Source organism: Pelodiscus sinensis, chromosome 2 (genome assembly GCF_049634645.1).
Source record: "Pelodiscus sinensis isolate JC-2024 chromosome 2, ASM4963464v1, whole genome shotgun sequence".
In the NCBI taxonomy this organism is placed as follows: Eukaryota; Metazoa; Chordata; order Testudines; family Trionychidae; genus Pelodiscus; species Pelodiscus sinensis.
In genome coordinates, this window is record NC_134712.1 from 50,572,019 (window position 1) to 50,587,505 (window position 15,487).

Below are 15,487 nucleotides of genomic sequence, written 5' to 3' on the forward strand. Positions count from 1 at the left end.
ATGCATAGGGCTCCCAGGAGCCTGCCAGGGGCTGCAAGAGGTGTGGGCTGTCCTGTACTGGGGCGGAGATCCTGGACCTCCTGGAGGTATGGGGCAATGAGGAGAACCTCCAGGATCTCCACTCCAGACTGTGCAATGCTGATATCTATGGCCGGATGGCCAACAGCTTGGCCATGAAGGGCCATACCAGGAGCTTAAAGCAGGTCCACACTAAAGTCAAAGAGCTGCAGCAGGGCTATGCCAGGGCAAGGGATCCCATTTTACGCTCTGGGACAGGACTCCTGCCCCTACTATGATGAACTGCACCACATATTGGGGGGTAGTGCAGCCCCTTCTCCACCCCTGCTGGAGGACTCATGTCTGGAAATGCCCATCATCACTCACCCGGGGGTCCCAGCCCAGGAGGAGGAGGAGGACATGGCCAGTACTGTGACCGCCATCACACTGGAGCCGGTACTCCACAGCCTGGATGTGTCCCAGGCATCCTCTGAGGCCGGGGAGGGATCATCAGGTGAGTGCTCTTAGTTTTTCCACACACACACACAGGGTGGGGGTGGCGGGCACTGAGGGGCTGTGGTGCAATCGTCACTTGGCCTATTTGGCCTGCTCATCGCATTGTAGTCTGTGCATATGGATGCACGTGCAGTGTCCGTTTGTGCCACACAGCCCAAGGAGGCAGCACCGGAGCACCTCTAGGCTTCTGTTCACAGGCTCTCGGGAGGCCACCCACACTTCTGACCTTTGGGGGGTATGCCCTCCCACCCTGAGCCACTGCTGGAAAGAGGCTGGAGACAAGGGCACACACACACATGCACACAGACTCTGGAGTGCCACTCATGGCACATGAGCATGCCTGCACACACAAGGCAGCACCCGCTCCCAGGGACAATGCTGCCATGTGCTGTTGTGAGTGCGGCCCTGATGGAAGCGTAGGTTGCTCAAGGCCCTTCTCCTGGCCAATGGATCCCAGTGTGGCTGGCCATTTCCCTTGCCTGCTTGTCTAGGCCACACATAGCCTAGCTCCTGGAACATCACCTTCCTCTGACCAAGAACTGTTGCTCTCAGCTCACTGATGAGGGCAAGGCCTCAGGGACAGTGTCTCTAGAGATGACTGAGCACTATTCTTTATTATCTGCAGCCGGACCAGCCGTGACTGTGGAGTGATCAACAGCAGCCGAACCATCTGCCCAACCTTGGGGGAGCCGCTGGTGTCGTAGAGTCCAGGAAGACCTTATGAGAGAGCATGTGTCCATCTGCCGGGCATGCAGCAGACGATGGCCCAGAAGGTCTGGGATGACACACAGTGGCAGGCCCAGATGTGGACTGAGCTGCTGCAGCAGGGCCGCAACATGTGTGTGACCATCCGGGAGATGATGACCTACCTGACACCAGACCAAGTCCCTGCTCCAGTCCCTGCTCCAGAAACACTCCAGGAGTCCCCCCTCCCTTTGAAGCCCTCCCCAGCAGAGTGGTGTGAGGGCAGGACTGCAGAACCCCCTGGGGACGGGGCTTCCCTTTCACCCCCAGCTCACCCCCTTCATCTCCAACCCCTCTTCCCCTAGGATACCCCTTTCCAGTACTCCCCTCTCCAGGGATTGCAGTCCAAGAGCACCATACCTGTGTGAGGAGGGCCCCAACGGTTGATTTTCCCGTGCCAAACTGATTGCCACAGACCGGTAACTGTCAGGGTGGCGAGTTTCCAGACAGCGATGTCGACACACTTTTCTAGGGGGATGGCGGGTTGCATCTGGGTGTCCCATCATCAGAGGACAGGGGTGAGCCAGGCACAAAGCCTCATGAAGGTGTCCAGCCTCCAGAATTGTCGCTCCACCATGGGGTGCGGTTGCAAGGACATTGCTTCAGCACACAGGCAGAGGTTCTCAAAGATGAGCTCAGAGTCGAGCTCATGCAGGGACATGAAGGCAGCCTGCAGAAACTGCTGTGGAAATTGCAGCATGGAGGTGTGGGCCATCACATGCCCAGAAGTGGCTCCGGTTCTATAGCAGGGTGTGCTGTGGTGTCCAAAGGTAGGGAAACCAGAGCACACAGAGGAAATGCTTTGCTGTCCCTCAGAGAGGTAGGCAGGCAAGCAGAAGAACCTAAGAAATGGCCTGTCCTTTAAGTACGCATCTCAGACAGCCTCAGGCAGCAGCACCCGGAAGCGACTGCTGACCTAACGCCCTGACTGAACTGGTTCCAGATGGCTTTAAAAGCAAGATAGCATCCAATCACTGTGGATGCTATCTTTCGAAATAGCACATTGCTATTTCATTGCGCTTTTTGCAAGCAGATTTTGAAATAAGCTTTTCTGGAAGATCTCTTCTGGAAAAGCTTATTCTGAAAGAAGTGTGCAGTGTAGATGTACCCAAAGTAGCCACAAGTCAAATGCAATGTACTTGGGAATTCTGTCTCCCCTCTAGTCCAATAAGGTGTGGGGTAAGGATCAGGATGGGTGGTAGGATTCAGTTGCCTACAATCCATACAAAATCTCACAATTTTGTTCTTTTTAAGTAGCATTATAATAGGAGGGAGCTGGAGCTTTTTGACTCAGTAGATACTACTTTTTCAAGCATGTTTTCCACCTTCACCTGCATTTGCTTCTTCATTTTCCCTTTTGCCTAGTAAGCTCTTTGGAGGGCCCCAAGATTTGAATGGAATGTGCAATTTTGTCAGTTAAACCTGGCTAATTGGAAAATACCTGTTTGTGGTGCTGTAAAAGGGCCAGTATTTCCAGCTTTTTGGGGTGGATTTAACTCCCCTTTCTTAAACTCAGTGCTTTCCAGGAATTTCTTTCCTGCTTTTTGTTTTGGTGAAGTCAATTAAAGGGGTATGTATCTTCATCAATGGAACAAGTTATATTCACTGCCATCTCCCATTCATGGCAATCTTTTAATCATAGAATCATAGAATACTAGGACTGGAAGGGACCTCGAGAGGTCATCGAGTCCAGTTCCCTGCCCTCATGGCAGGACCAAATACTGTCTAGACCATCCCTGAAAGACATTTATCTAACCTACTCTTAAATATCTCCACAGATGGAGATTCCCTGGGCAATTTATTCCAGTGTTTTTCCTACCATTCTGAACTGTAACCCTCTTGTTCCAGAAAAGGATCAGTTTATCAGGCAGTTATAACTCCTTTTCCACCATTGCAGACTCTGACACAACAGAAGAATTTTCAGATTCTTTCTTGGAAGGCAAGATGCTGCTCTCAAAGGACATTTGCCTCTGCTTCACAGCCTTCCATGCTGACCACAGACTAAACAGGTGAATCAGATCTATATTTTCTCTTTTGCAACATAGTTAGAACATTAATATGCTTAGACAAGGCTAAACTGTTCTTACCCATCAAAATAACCACAACATCATCCCGCTTAAAACAATCCCGCTCAAGATAGAGATACAGTCACAGAAAATTCAGCCAACACTAAAATATTTAGACTATGTCTACACTGCAAAGAAGAATGACCTATGCTGGCTCACTTACAGCCACCACATTAATTTCTGTAGTGGCTGATGTTCACATTAGCCTCCTTCTGTTGGTGATGCACATCTTCACCTGAAGTGCTTCTACTCACTGAAAAGGAGACTGAGAGCCAGGGCTGTCAGCTCTGCTCAGCTTCCCACTGGGAGCTGCAGAGGGGTGGAAGTATCCTGAGGCTTATTGCCATGCTTCTGGTGGGGAGCAAGGGGTCCCTGTGAGAAGTCGGGACCTTAGGCAACAGCCACTGACATTGGGAGCCTGGGTGGCATCCTCACTTGGAGCAGAGACGGAACAGCAGCCTGGCTTTCTTGTCAATGTCACAGCTTCCAGCCTGAGTCAAACTAATCCTCTGGCATCAGGGGGAATCTCAGGCCCTGCACTTTGGTCAAACTTTATGAACAAAGCTCTCAGGCCCTAGTCTGAGGCTTTCTTATCCTGGGATATTTCCTTACTTTTTATAAAATTGTTCAGGGTCTTTTGAGTCAAAACCCCCGGTAAATGATTCACTCGTGACTAAATTTGATACTGAGAACTTTAAGTGATAATGATTAAACATGTCACAATGTTGGATTATGCTCTTTAATCCTATGAGTACATCTACACAGCAACATTATTTCAAAATAATTTAGTCTGCATCTACACAGCAGGCAGTTATTTCTAAATAATGTAGAAATACTGTCAAGCTGGAGAACTTCTTACTCCAACTCCTGTAACCCTCATTGTATGAGGGGTAAGGGAAGTTGGAGGAAGAGTGCCCAATTTCAAAATAAGTGCTGTGTAGATGCTCCCTATTTCGAAATAAGCTATTTTGAAATAAGCTACGCAATTGATGTAGCTCAATTTGCATAGCTTATTTCGAGTTAAGCCCTGCTATATAGATGCACCCTAATTGACCTATGATGTGTGAACTCTGTCAGGACTACGTGAATTGTCATACTGTCTGGAGTGGCTCACAACTTCAGTGCCCATGGCCAACTATCATTAAACAGGCATCCCAAACTGATGGTATATACTATAATTTCAACGAGTCGTAAGAAGTATGAACTCCTGGGTCACTATAGTTATCTTACAATAAAGTCACAGGCAGTCTCCTTAGACACTCTGCTCTGTCTTGCCACACAGATAAACTGGACTTACTGATAAAAGTTCACTTAAACCAAAAAATCATACATCAGATTGCTCACAGTCCTATGAGACCAGTCACCTTTGATCAATTGGAACTCTAGATTTTAAATAAAAGACAGCACTGGTAATCAATTCTATGGTAAACTAACTGACAGACTATTATCTAAGAAAAGGAAGTAAGAGTTACTGAAGGTTAAGGAAGATGAAATATATGTACAGGTGAGCCACAGTCTATAAGTTCAAATTACATCACTGCATCTAATCAAAGCACTGCGACGGTTCAATCGGCACAGCCACACGAATTTAAGGTATGGAAGCGCAGTTAGAAAAACTATCTTATCCCAGGAGACTATCTTGGTTACAATAATCTTGCAGCCCACAGAGATGATGGAGGACCACTCACATGGGCCAGTCACTACCCTAGGTTGCCCATTGCTGGTCAATATTAATACATAAGTGAATTGATCTAGGGCTTTGGCATGAACTTGCAACTGGTCTGTGAGTATCACTCATGGGTCACTTGCTGGGCAAACTACTTTAGGCTAAATAGTACTGCTTGAATGCACCATATTGTTAGAGGACAATATCAGAAGAGACTTGTGGAATGGCTGACACTATCCTGTTAGTAACCAATTAGCTTTTGAGAAAGGAACTCTCAAACACTGAGGACTCAGACTGTTCCTTAAACCTAGATCTGTGTGCATGTCAACTATAATTGCTTTCAGCTTTAAAAAAATATCTTTGAACTTTAAATCATGTCATTTGCTGGATATTATAACATGTTCATATAAATTAATCATTTCATGCTTTCTTTGTATTCAGCTCTATTCTTTTAACACAACACTTGTCTAATTCAAATAGAAACATTTAGAAAACTAATGCCATCATACACTTAACAATTAGCTTCTTCTAGGCTACAGGAAAAGGGGGAAATGTGCTAGCTTTCATATCAAAGCTAATAAACCTGATTGTTTATGTTAGCCTTACATTAGAAGCAGTTGGCTTAATAATGGCACTAGCTTCATTGCAGATTTCATGTGCAAGGGTGGAAGGATTTCCAGTTACTCAATTTTTTAATACTTGTTAGGTGACTAGATCACATTAACTCTTTACTGCTGCAAGTCCAAACATGAAACTGTCAGAAAAAATGGTGGTAGATGGCTACAGTGAAGTACAGGCAGTCCCTGGGTTATGTACAAGATAGGGACTGTAGGTTTGTTCTTAAATTGAATCTGTATGTAAGTCGGAACTGGCGTCCAGATCCAGCCACTGCTGAAACTGATCAGTTTCAACAGCGGCTGAATCTGGACGCGAGTTCTGACTTACATAGGGTATATCTATACTACCCTGCTAGTTCGAACTAGTGGGGTAATGTAGGCATACCGCACTTGCAAATGAAGCCCGGGATTTGAATTTCCTGGGCTTCATTTGCATAAGCGGGGAGCCGCCATTTTTAAAACCCCGCTGGTTCGAACCCCGTGCAGCGCGGCTACACGGGGCACGAACTAGGTAGTTCGAACTAGGCTTCCTAGTTCGAACTACCATTACTCCTCATTTCACGAGGTTCGAACCAGCGGGGTTTTAAAAATGGCGGCTCCCTGCTTATGCAAATGAAGCCCGGGAAATTCAAATCCCAGGCTTCATTTGCAAGTGCGGTATGCCTACATTACCCTCCTAGTTCGAACTAGGAGGGTAGTGTAGACATACCCATACAGATTCAACTTAAGAACCCCAGGCATCCCCAAGTCAGCTGCTGCTGAAACTGATCAGCGGCTGATTCCAGGAAGCCCGGGGCTGGGGCTTCCCGTAGTCAGCCACTGGTCAGTTTCAGCAGCGGCTGACTTGGGGACGCCTGGGGCAGAGCAGCTGGGGTGCTGCCGGATTGGTCCAGTAGCGCCAAGGAGCGGTGCTGCGGGACCAACCGGCAGCGCCCCACCTGCTCTACCACAGGCCCGGGGCTTTGCTCCACGTCTCCCTGGTCTGCTGGGGAGGGGAGCCATTAGCTGTGCCCCCCCCCCCCCCAGCAGACCAGGGACATGGGGAGCAAAGCCGCAGTGCCACAGCAAAGCCTCAGAGGCGCGGGACCCCTCCACCTCCCCGGCTTTGCTCCGGGTGTCCCTGGTCTGCTGGAGACGGTCCCCAGCAGACCAGAGGCACCGGGAGCAAAGCGGCAGTGGTGGCGGGGTGCCGTGCCTCTGAGGCTTTGCTCTGGCAAAGCCTCAGAGGCACGGGACTCCGCCGCCGCTGCCGCTTTGCTCCCGGTGCCTCTGGTCTGCTGGGGACCGTCTCCAGCAGACCAGGGACACCGGGAGCAAAGCTGCAGCGCCGGCGGAGTCCCGCACCTCTGAGGTTTTGCCAGTGCAAAGTCTCAGAGGCGCGGGACCCCTCCGCCTCCCTGGCTTTGCTCCAGGTGTCCCTGGTCTGCTGGAGATGGTCCCCAGCAGACCAGGGGTACCCGGAGCAGCTTTTCTCACCCCGGAGGTCGAGGTGGCAGGACCGCTGCGCTCTGGGCTGTCCTGCTGCCTGCGAGCTCCGGGGCGAGAGAGCCCCATTCATAAGTGCGGATCCGACATAAGTCGGATCCGCATACCTAGGGGACTGCCTGTACCTAAAGCATTATGTCGGAGGCTATGTCTAGACTGCAGGCTTCTTTCGAAAGAGGCTCTTTCGAAAGCATCTTTCGAAAGAGCCTCTTTCAAAAGATCGCGTGTAGACTGCAGGCGGATCTTTCGAAAGAGAAATCTGCTTTTTCGAAAGAGAGCACCCAGTGAGTCTGGATGCTCTCTTTCGAAGACGGCCTCTTTACATTGAAGAACGCCTTCTTTCGAAAGAGGAACTTTCGAAAGAAGGCGTTCTTCCTCGTGAAACGAGGTTTACCGCCATCGAAAGAAAAGCCGCGTTCTTTCGAAATAATTTCGAAAGAACGTGGCTTGAGTCTGGACGCAGGGGAAGTTTTTTTGGGAAAAGGCTACTTTTCCCGAAAAAACCCCTGAGTCTGGACACGGCCTAAGTGGGAAAATTTGCAGGTGTAGAATGGGAACGAAAGAGAGGGAAGGAAAGGAAATCAACTATAAACTCCTTCAACCAAACCAAGGTCAGCTCACTTTGGGACACCAAAATGAGACATCAGTGGAGCTATAGAGATAGAGATTAACTGAGGAATTTGTTTTTGAAATAACAATGTGGCATAGCAAAATGGCAGCCTCTTAAAAAGATCAACTCACCAAGCCAACACTAGGGAGCCTAATTCAGTCCCTGGTCTAAGAGTTAGCTTACATACTTCTAAAATGGAAAGGATAGCTTTACAGTGCAGCAGTGTACTGGAATATACATCTTTTAATGAGACTGTTATTCTGAAGGTTCATCACCAGTGGGTGGCTTCCTGTGCTGATGAAGGAATGTTGGGGATTTTTTGGGTTGAAAATTCATATTCTGAAGTACAGTAAGACCAAGTTGCCTAGCTAATACTTGGGTAAGCAGTACAGGAAGTTTCTTGAAAATGAGTGTGGGCAAGAGTGGTTGGACACCCAGCGCTTCTAGGGAAGGGCATATCTATCCAAGGGAAAAGAGAAGACATTTTTTAAGATTTATGTTTTCAAAGCCTTTGTTTTGTACAATTGAGATTCTTTAGCTAAGCCTTCTTTTAACCCTATATCTAAGTCTAGATTACAAAGATAAATTGGAAAAAGAAATGCAATCTTTTTCTGATTTACTTCCAAAAGAAGCTTTTCTGAAATTTGGCCTATCTACGTGGGGCCAAATTTTGGAAAAAACCCTTGTTTCAGAACGTTCCTTCTTCCTCATAAAATGAGGTTTACAGGGATGCTGACAAAACATGTCTGCTTTTCTGACTTTTTTAGTCTAGACATACCCTATGCTGCAGACTAACATATTGATTGAGTTCTGTAGGAGTGGACTTTCTAATTCTAGCAATACCACAACAGAGAACAAAACATATGATGTATGTCAGTATGGTTTAGCTGATAATAAAACTGGGAGAAATCTTATCATATAATTATAGTTTAGTGCCCAGAGACAGTCATGGGCAATTTTATAAGCAAAGGTTGCATGCATATTAGAAATGATGTTAAAAATGTTGTTACACTTGCAAATCAAGTATTGTTAGGAAATGCTGTAATATAATTATGCCCTCTTGTGAATTATGAGAAGGGGAGGGAGATAAGTCATATTCTGGCTCTTGGTTGGGTAAGGAGGAAGGACTAGGCTTGGATTTGAATGTCACATTCAGTTATTTGGCATGTTGGTATGCTTTTGTTGACAGTGCAAGAGGCAAAAGGAAAACAGTAATTGTCAACAGCTTACATCTCAGCTCAGGGGTTGGCAACCTTTTCAAACCAAAGAGCCAAATTACATCAAAATTCAGAACAAGTGGCCAATGAAAAGTCTGTATAAGAATGCCCATTTGCATGACTGAAAATGTACAATTTAATATTATTGATAATTGACATGATGATTAATAATAACATAAAAGAAACACTATACTCACAGACTTCATTTAATGGGACTTCTGCTGCTGCATCTTTTCACACATTTCTTTGATGTTTACATCATAACTGTTCAAATTCAGGTACATGTATGCATTCAAGCTACAAAGCAATAACACATTTTTAAAGGTTTCAATTAATTTTTCATTTTAATTTTGGGAATGACAAAAGAGCCATATTTAGTTCTACACTGAGCCATATTTGACTTGAGAGTCATAGGTTGCAGATTCCTGTCTCAGCTAAACCTGAACGGAATTTCATGAGACAAAGAAAAGACACTTTTCCTGCCCCAGGACTTTGTCCCTGTTAAATTTTACAATCCTAAATCCATTATTATAATACCCAGGGCTCAACAATTAATGTAATCTACTCGCCCGTGGCAAGTAGATTACAAGCTGGCACAGCCACGCAGTGCAGTCAATGCATGTGCAGTGCGGTCTGCGCATGCGTAGTGTGCCGAACTGTGTGGCTCACAAGCGGGGCTCACTGCGGCTTGGCGATCCCTGATAATACCATATATGTTCTCTGTGTTCTATCATTGTATTAATGAGTCACAAATATTAGTATATCATAGCAATGGAATTTTCTGTACAAGTTAAGACTTTTGGAGATTAAACTGCAGCTATATGACTTAGGGTATGTCTACATTACAGAGTTTTGTCAGAAATACATCCATTTTTCCAACAAAACTTGAGGAATATCCACACTACAATTGCATTCTTCTACAAGAAAATCAAAAGACCAGGGTTTTTCTGGCATTGGTAATCCTCATTCTATAAGGAAGAAGCTTTTTTATGAAAGAGCTCTTTCGCAAAAAGGTGTGTGTAGACGGGGAAGCGGGAGTTCTTTTGGAAGAAGAGGAAAGAGGAAAAAGTACAGGTGTCCTGGTGGCCATTCCGTCCATAGAGATCACAGCATAAATGCAAGAGAACATCCATTCAGTCTGGATGCTCTCTTTTGAAATAGCAGATTGCTTTTACAATGCACTTTTGCAGTGTGGACGCTCTCTTTCAGAAGAAGTTTTTTCTGAAGAATTCTTCCAAAAAAAGCTTCTTCTGAAAGAAGCCTGTAGTATAGACATAGCTTTAGAGAGGAAGTGTGTCAGTCTGTAATGTTAAAAACAAGTAGTCCTATGGCACCTTAGAGATGGGCAAAACCTACTTCTTCAGATGAGCTTGAGTGGAGAAAAAAAACCAGTGACGCCTCCTCTCCAGTTATTGGTTACACTGTTACATCCCTAGAGGAAACACAAGTAGTCCTCTTGAGTCATACTGAGAAAGTAGGGCAATTGGCTGGTTATCTTTGGTGTCTGTACACAAATGCAAGAAGCCTTGAATACAAACAGGAAGGATTTAAAGTCATGGTATGGTCAAGGAACTATGTAGATGACTGGAGCTCTGTAATGGATGGGTATAAACTTTTCAGGAAGGACAGGCAGGGGAGAAAAGTTGCAGGAATTCCACTCTTAGAGCATGACTACACTACAGCATTATTTCAAAATAAATTGTGCTACTTTGAAATAACAAGGTGAGAATCTACACAGCAAGCCTGTTCTTTTGAAATAATTTTGAATTAATAGGCTTCTGATTCTGGAATAATAAACCCTCATTTCATGAGGAATAGCACCTATTTCCAAAAAGTTATTTTGAAATAGGGTGTGTATAGATGGGGCAGTTGGGGTTATTTTGATATAATTGGCCTCTAGATACTCTGACAGTTGCCCTGGTTGCCACTCTGTCCATACCTATCAGAACTCTATAGTTGCCCTTCCCCTGCAGCCTGTAAAGGTGCAGTCACAGGGGAAAGGGCTTGTGGCAAAAGAAAGGCTCTCCCAACCCTGTGCCACCCAGTAGGACACATTTGTGGTGCCATAGCAGACCCCCATGCTCCCACCGAGCCCTCCATGGCTGTAAGTGAGCTGGCAGCCAGCTCCAAAGCCCCTGCCCGGGGGTGAAAAAGGAGGGCCTCATTCTGGTCTTATGTGGAGATTCTGGATCTCAGTGAGGTCTGGGGAGATGGGCTGCCGGATGGCAGTGGTGCATAGCAACTCTAAGGCCGTGACCAACTGCTCAGCCTGTGGCCCCCACCCTGGCAGGAATGTCTCCCCCTTGTTCTAGTACAAGTTATGCAGAACATAGAAGGCTGACACCAACGGGAGGACGTTCCACTCACCGAGGTCCATGTCGGTGAGAGATAGTGGAACCTCCTTTTGAGGCAGCCAAAGATGCCTTCTGCCACAATGTGGACCTTGCTCAACCTTTCATTGAAACATTCTTTGGCAAGGTCCCGGTGACCTGTGTAGGGCTTCATTAGCCAGGGAGCCAAGGTTAGGCTGCATCCCACACGATGCACATCAGCATGTCCATGTCCCCAACCCTGATAGTGCGGTTGGGGAAAAAAGTGCTAGTGTGCATCTTCAGGAAGAGGCTGGAGTTCCTGACAATGTGTGCATCATGTGCCTTCCTCAACCACTCAATGTTGATCTTGGTGAAGCAGCCGTGGTGGTCAACAAAGGCCTGCAGGACTATTGAAAAGTACCCCTTCCAGTTGATATAATCAGAAGCCCAGTGGTCAGGGGTCCAGATGGGGATGAGGGTGCCATCAATGGCCCCCTGCAGTTGGTGAATTCCATGGTGGCAAAGCTGGCCATGATGGGGTCCATGTCACCCAGGATGATGACCCTGCACATCACGGTGGCATTGATAGCCTCCACCACTTGTAGAATGATACAAACAGAGAATCACAGGGTTGCCAGAGCCCTTTGGAGTTCCCTGAACCCAACCCCCTCTCAACAGCAGAAGCAACCCCAAATGCCCCATCCCTGGCAGGGTTTTGTGAAGGCAGGACTGCAAAACTTCCAGAGAGAGAGAGGCAGCCACTTTGCCTGGGAACCCCATTCCAGTAGTTCACTGTTGTCATTGCTGGAGCAATAGCAAGGGACTTATACCTGCATGAGTACGGTCCTGACGGTCAATCTCCCCATGTTGAACTGCTTCCCAAAAGAGTGGTAGCTATCTGGCATGGTGAGCTTCCAAAATGTAATAGTGACAAGCTTCTGGAGGGGTTATTATTATTTCAAAATAATGCTGCAGAGTAGATGTACCCTTATAGTGTAAGAGCATTATAATTACTCAGCGCTGCAGTTTGAAACTATAGAAAAGACTTTCAAGTCTTTGGGTTAAGATTAGAGGTGAGAGGAACAAGGTTGATGTCATGGTGGGCTTCTGCCTTAGACCACTAGACCAGGAGAATGAGGTAGACAAGGCTTTCTTCAGACAACTAACAGAAGTTTCTGGATCAGAGGCCCTGGTTCTCAAGTGGGACTTCAATCACTCTGTGACGGGGCACTCGCGCCCCGCACTGAGAGCGCGCCGGGAGGCGCCGGGCGGCGCGACGGGGCACTCGCGCCCCGCACTGAGAACGCGCCGGGAGGCGCCGGGCGGCCACACCGGGGGGCGGGGAACGCAGCCCAGCCCTCCGCGGCGGGCTGCAGTATTACGCCGGCAGTCGGTGCAGGGGGCGTAGGGAGGCAGCTGGCGCCGGCTGGCAGGGCCCGAGAGGGAGGGGCTGGCGAGGCGCAGGGGGATGATGTCACGGGGGAAGGGTGGCTGGGAGGCGTCGCAGGGGAAGTGACGTGGAGGGGGAATGGAGCCGGCGGGGGATTTAAACCCGGGGCCGGCATGGTGCAGGGGAGCGCGGCGGACCGAGCTGGAGGAGGGGAGAAGGAAGGAGAGGTGAGGCCAGCGGGGTCAAGGGAGACGGGCCGGGAGGCCTGGTGGAGTAGGAAGCGGCCCAGGGCGGGGTCGTGGAGCCCGTGAGCGGGTGTGTTTTGGGGCGTTCCCCCATCCGCGAGGGAGGGACCACGGGTCCCTGCCTTTAGGGCCCTGGGCCGGGGTTCGGAGAGGGGGCGGGCCCGAACCCCCCTACTCTGCCAGCAGGCCGACCCGGCTCGGGTGTCACGCGAATGTGCGTAATAAAAGGGCCACCGGCCTTAGTGGTGACTGCTTAGGCTGGTCCCTCTGTACCACAATTAGCGCATAGTGGACGCTGAGGGTCGAACCAGTTTACACGTGGTGGAGAATGTGGGTATAGGTCCCTGGGCCCCGGGAGTGAGAAGGGGCCCCAGGAAGTAGAGTAACTCACAAAAAAAAAAAAAAAAAAAAAAAAAAAAAAAAAAAAAAAAAAAGGAAAAAAAAAAAAAAAAAATGGTGGTGGGCATAAAACAAGGGAGGTAGGGTGATTGATCCGTCTGGGTGTTTGTTTGAAAAGAACTAGGTGTTGACGACCTGCATCCTACAGTTGACCCCCTCCCGAGCGCATAATGGAGGTCAACAAGATCATAGAATGGCTGGTAGACAACCAGAAGCAGCAACAGCAGCATCAGAATCAGGTGTTGCGGGACATGATGACCCAATTCCAGGACCAGCAGCGGCAAATGCTGAAAGAAATCAGAGAAGGGGCGACTGCCCGAGGAACCGCGCCTGGAGCAGAGCCGGGCTCCCCAGGAGATGGAGAGGGTGGCGCCATCCCGGGCGCCCAGCTGCCGCTGCGATTGACGAAGCTGGGACCCGAAGATGATCCAGAAGCATTTTTGGTCACCTTTGAGCGGGTGGCTACCGCCGCGAAGTGGCCACAGGAGCACTGGGCCACCTTGCTAGCCCCCTTCCTAACGGGTCCGGCCCAATTGGCCTATAGAAGTATGGCAGACAAGGATGCTTTGTGTTATTACAAAGTTAAAGAAGCCGTGTTGGACCAGCTGGGCATATCACCGGAGACGTACCGCCAGCGATTCCGAGATACCCGATATGACCCGAAGGAGCGCCCACGGGCGCTGGGGCAGCGGGTCAGGGAAGCAGGCATGCGATGGCTGGAACCTGCCAACAAGACCGGGCTGCAGGTAGCGGAGCAGGTAGTGTTAGAACAGTACCTCCGGATCCTGCCTGCCGAGGGGCAGAAGTGGGTTCGCCGCCACTGGCCAGAGTCGCTGGAGGAGGCGATCACGCTGATGGAGCGCTTTTCAGCAGCGGAGGAAACGGGGGGTAGACACCCCCCTCCCGCTCCTTCGGGGCCTCGACGGAGCCCGGCCGGTAGCGGAGGAGCGGACACCTCACACCGGGCAGACCCACCGGCCCGCAGACCATCATGGGGCCCGGGGGTAGAGCGAAAACTGGCCCCAGTCTGGAACCCGCCGAGGAGGACCGAGAACCAACCGGGAGCGAGCGGGGACCCCGGGACACCCAGCCCGAGGGCAGACCCTAGCCCGAGGGGAGCCTGCTTCCAGTGTGGCGAGGAGGGGCACTTCAAAAAGGATTGCCCCTTGATGGATTGTACCTTCGGGCAGAGACGGCGGGACGGGGCGGCCGGGACCACTTCATCAAGAGCCCAGGTAACCAGGTGGATAAGCCTGAATGGGAAGCGGGTAAGGGCGGTGGTGGACTCGGGGTGCGGCCAAACCATGGTGCGGGAGGATCTAGTCCCCGATTCCCAGACCCGGGGGCCCCAAATCTGGATGAGGTGCGTGCACGGGGACGTACATCCGTACCTTACCGCCCACGTATGGATCGATGATGGGCAGATCCGGGCGCGTTGCCAGGCCGCTATATCCCCCAAACTCCCCTACCCAGCGCTGCTAGGGAGGAACTGGCCCGGGCTGGCCGCCCTGCTAAAGGAATGGGGGACGGGTCACGAGGGCCCGGGGCCGGGACAAGAGAAACCCGTTCTGGCAGCCCAAGGGGAAGAAGTCCCCACCTCAGGGGAACCCGAGGCCGGGGGGCCGAACCCCCCGCTACGCCTGGAGGTGGAAGAGGGGGACTTCCTGACACACCAGAGGGAAGACCCGACGCTCCAGACAGCATGGACCCAGGTGCGGGCAGAAGCAGAGGAAGGTCCAGAGGGGGAAGGACGGCAGCAGCTGGGACCACGATTTGAGGTACGGGGAGAGCGACTCTACCGAGTGGCGGTGGGGGCGGACGGACAGGAAAACCCACAATTACTAGTGCCACGCCCATACCGATGGAAGGTACTGGAGCTAGCGCACAATCACCCTTGGGCGGGACACCTGGGCAGCGAGAAGACCCAGCAGCGAATCTTGCAGCGGTTTTATTGGCCCGGGGTATACCAAGAGGTCAAGAATTTCTGCATGTCTTGTCCCCAATGCCAAAGGACCTCTAGCAAGAAAGTGGCCCCCGCCCCGCTGGTTCCCCTACCCATCGTGGGCGTCCCATTCGAACGTATAGCCATGGATTTGGTGGGGCCCTTGGATAAGTCGGGGAGAGGGCATGTCTACATCTTGGTAATCGTGGACTACGCGACCCGCTACCCCGAGGCTATCCCGCTGCGGAAGGCCACCGCTAACGTGATAGCGGAGGAACTGG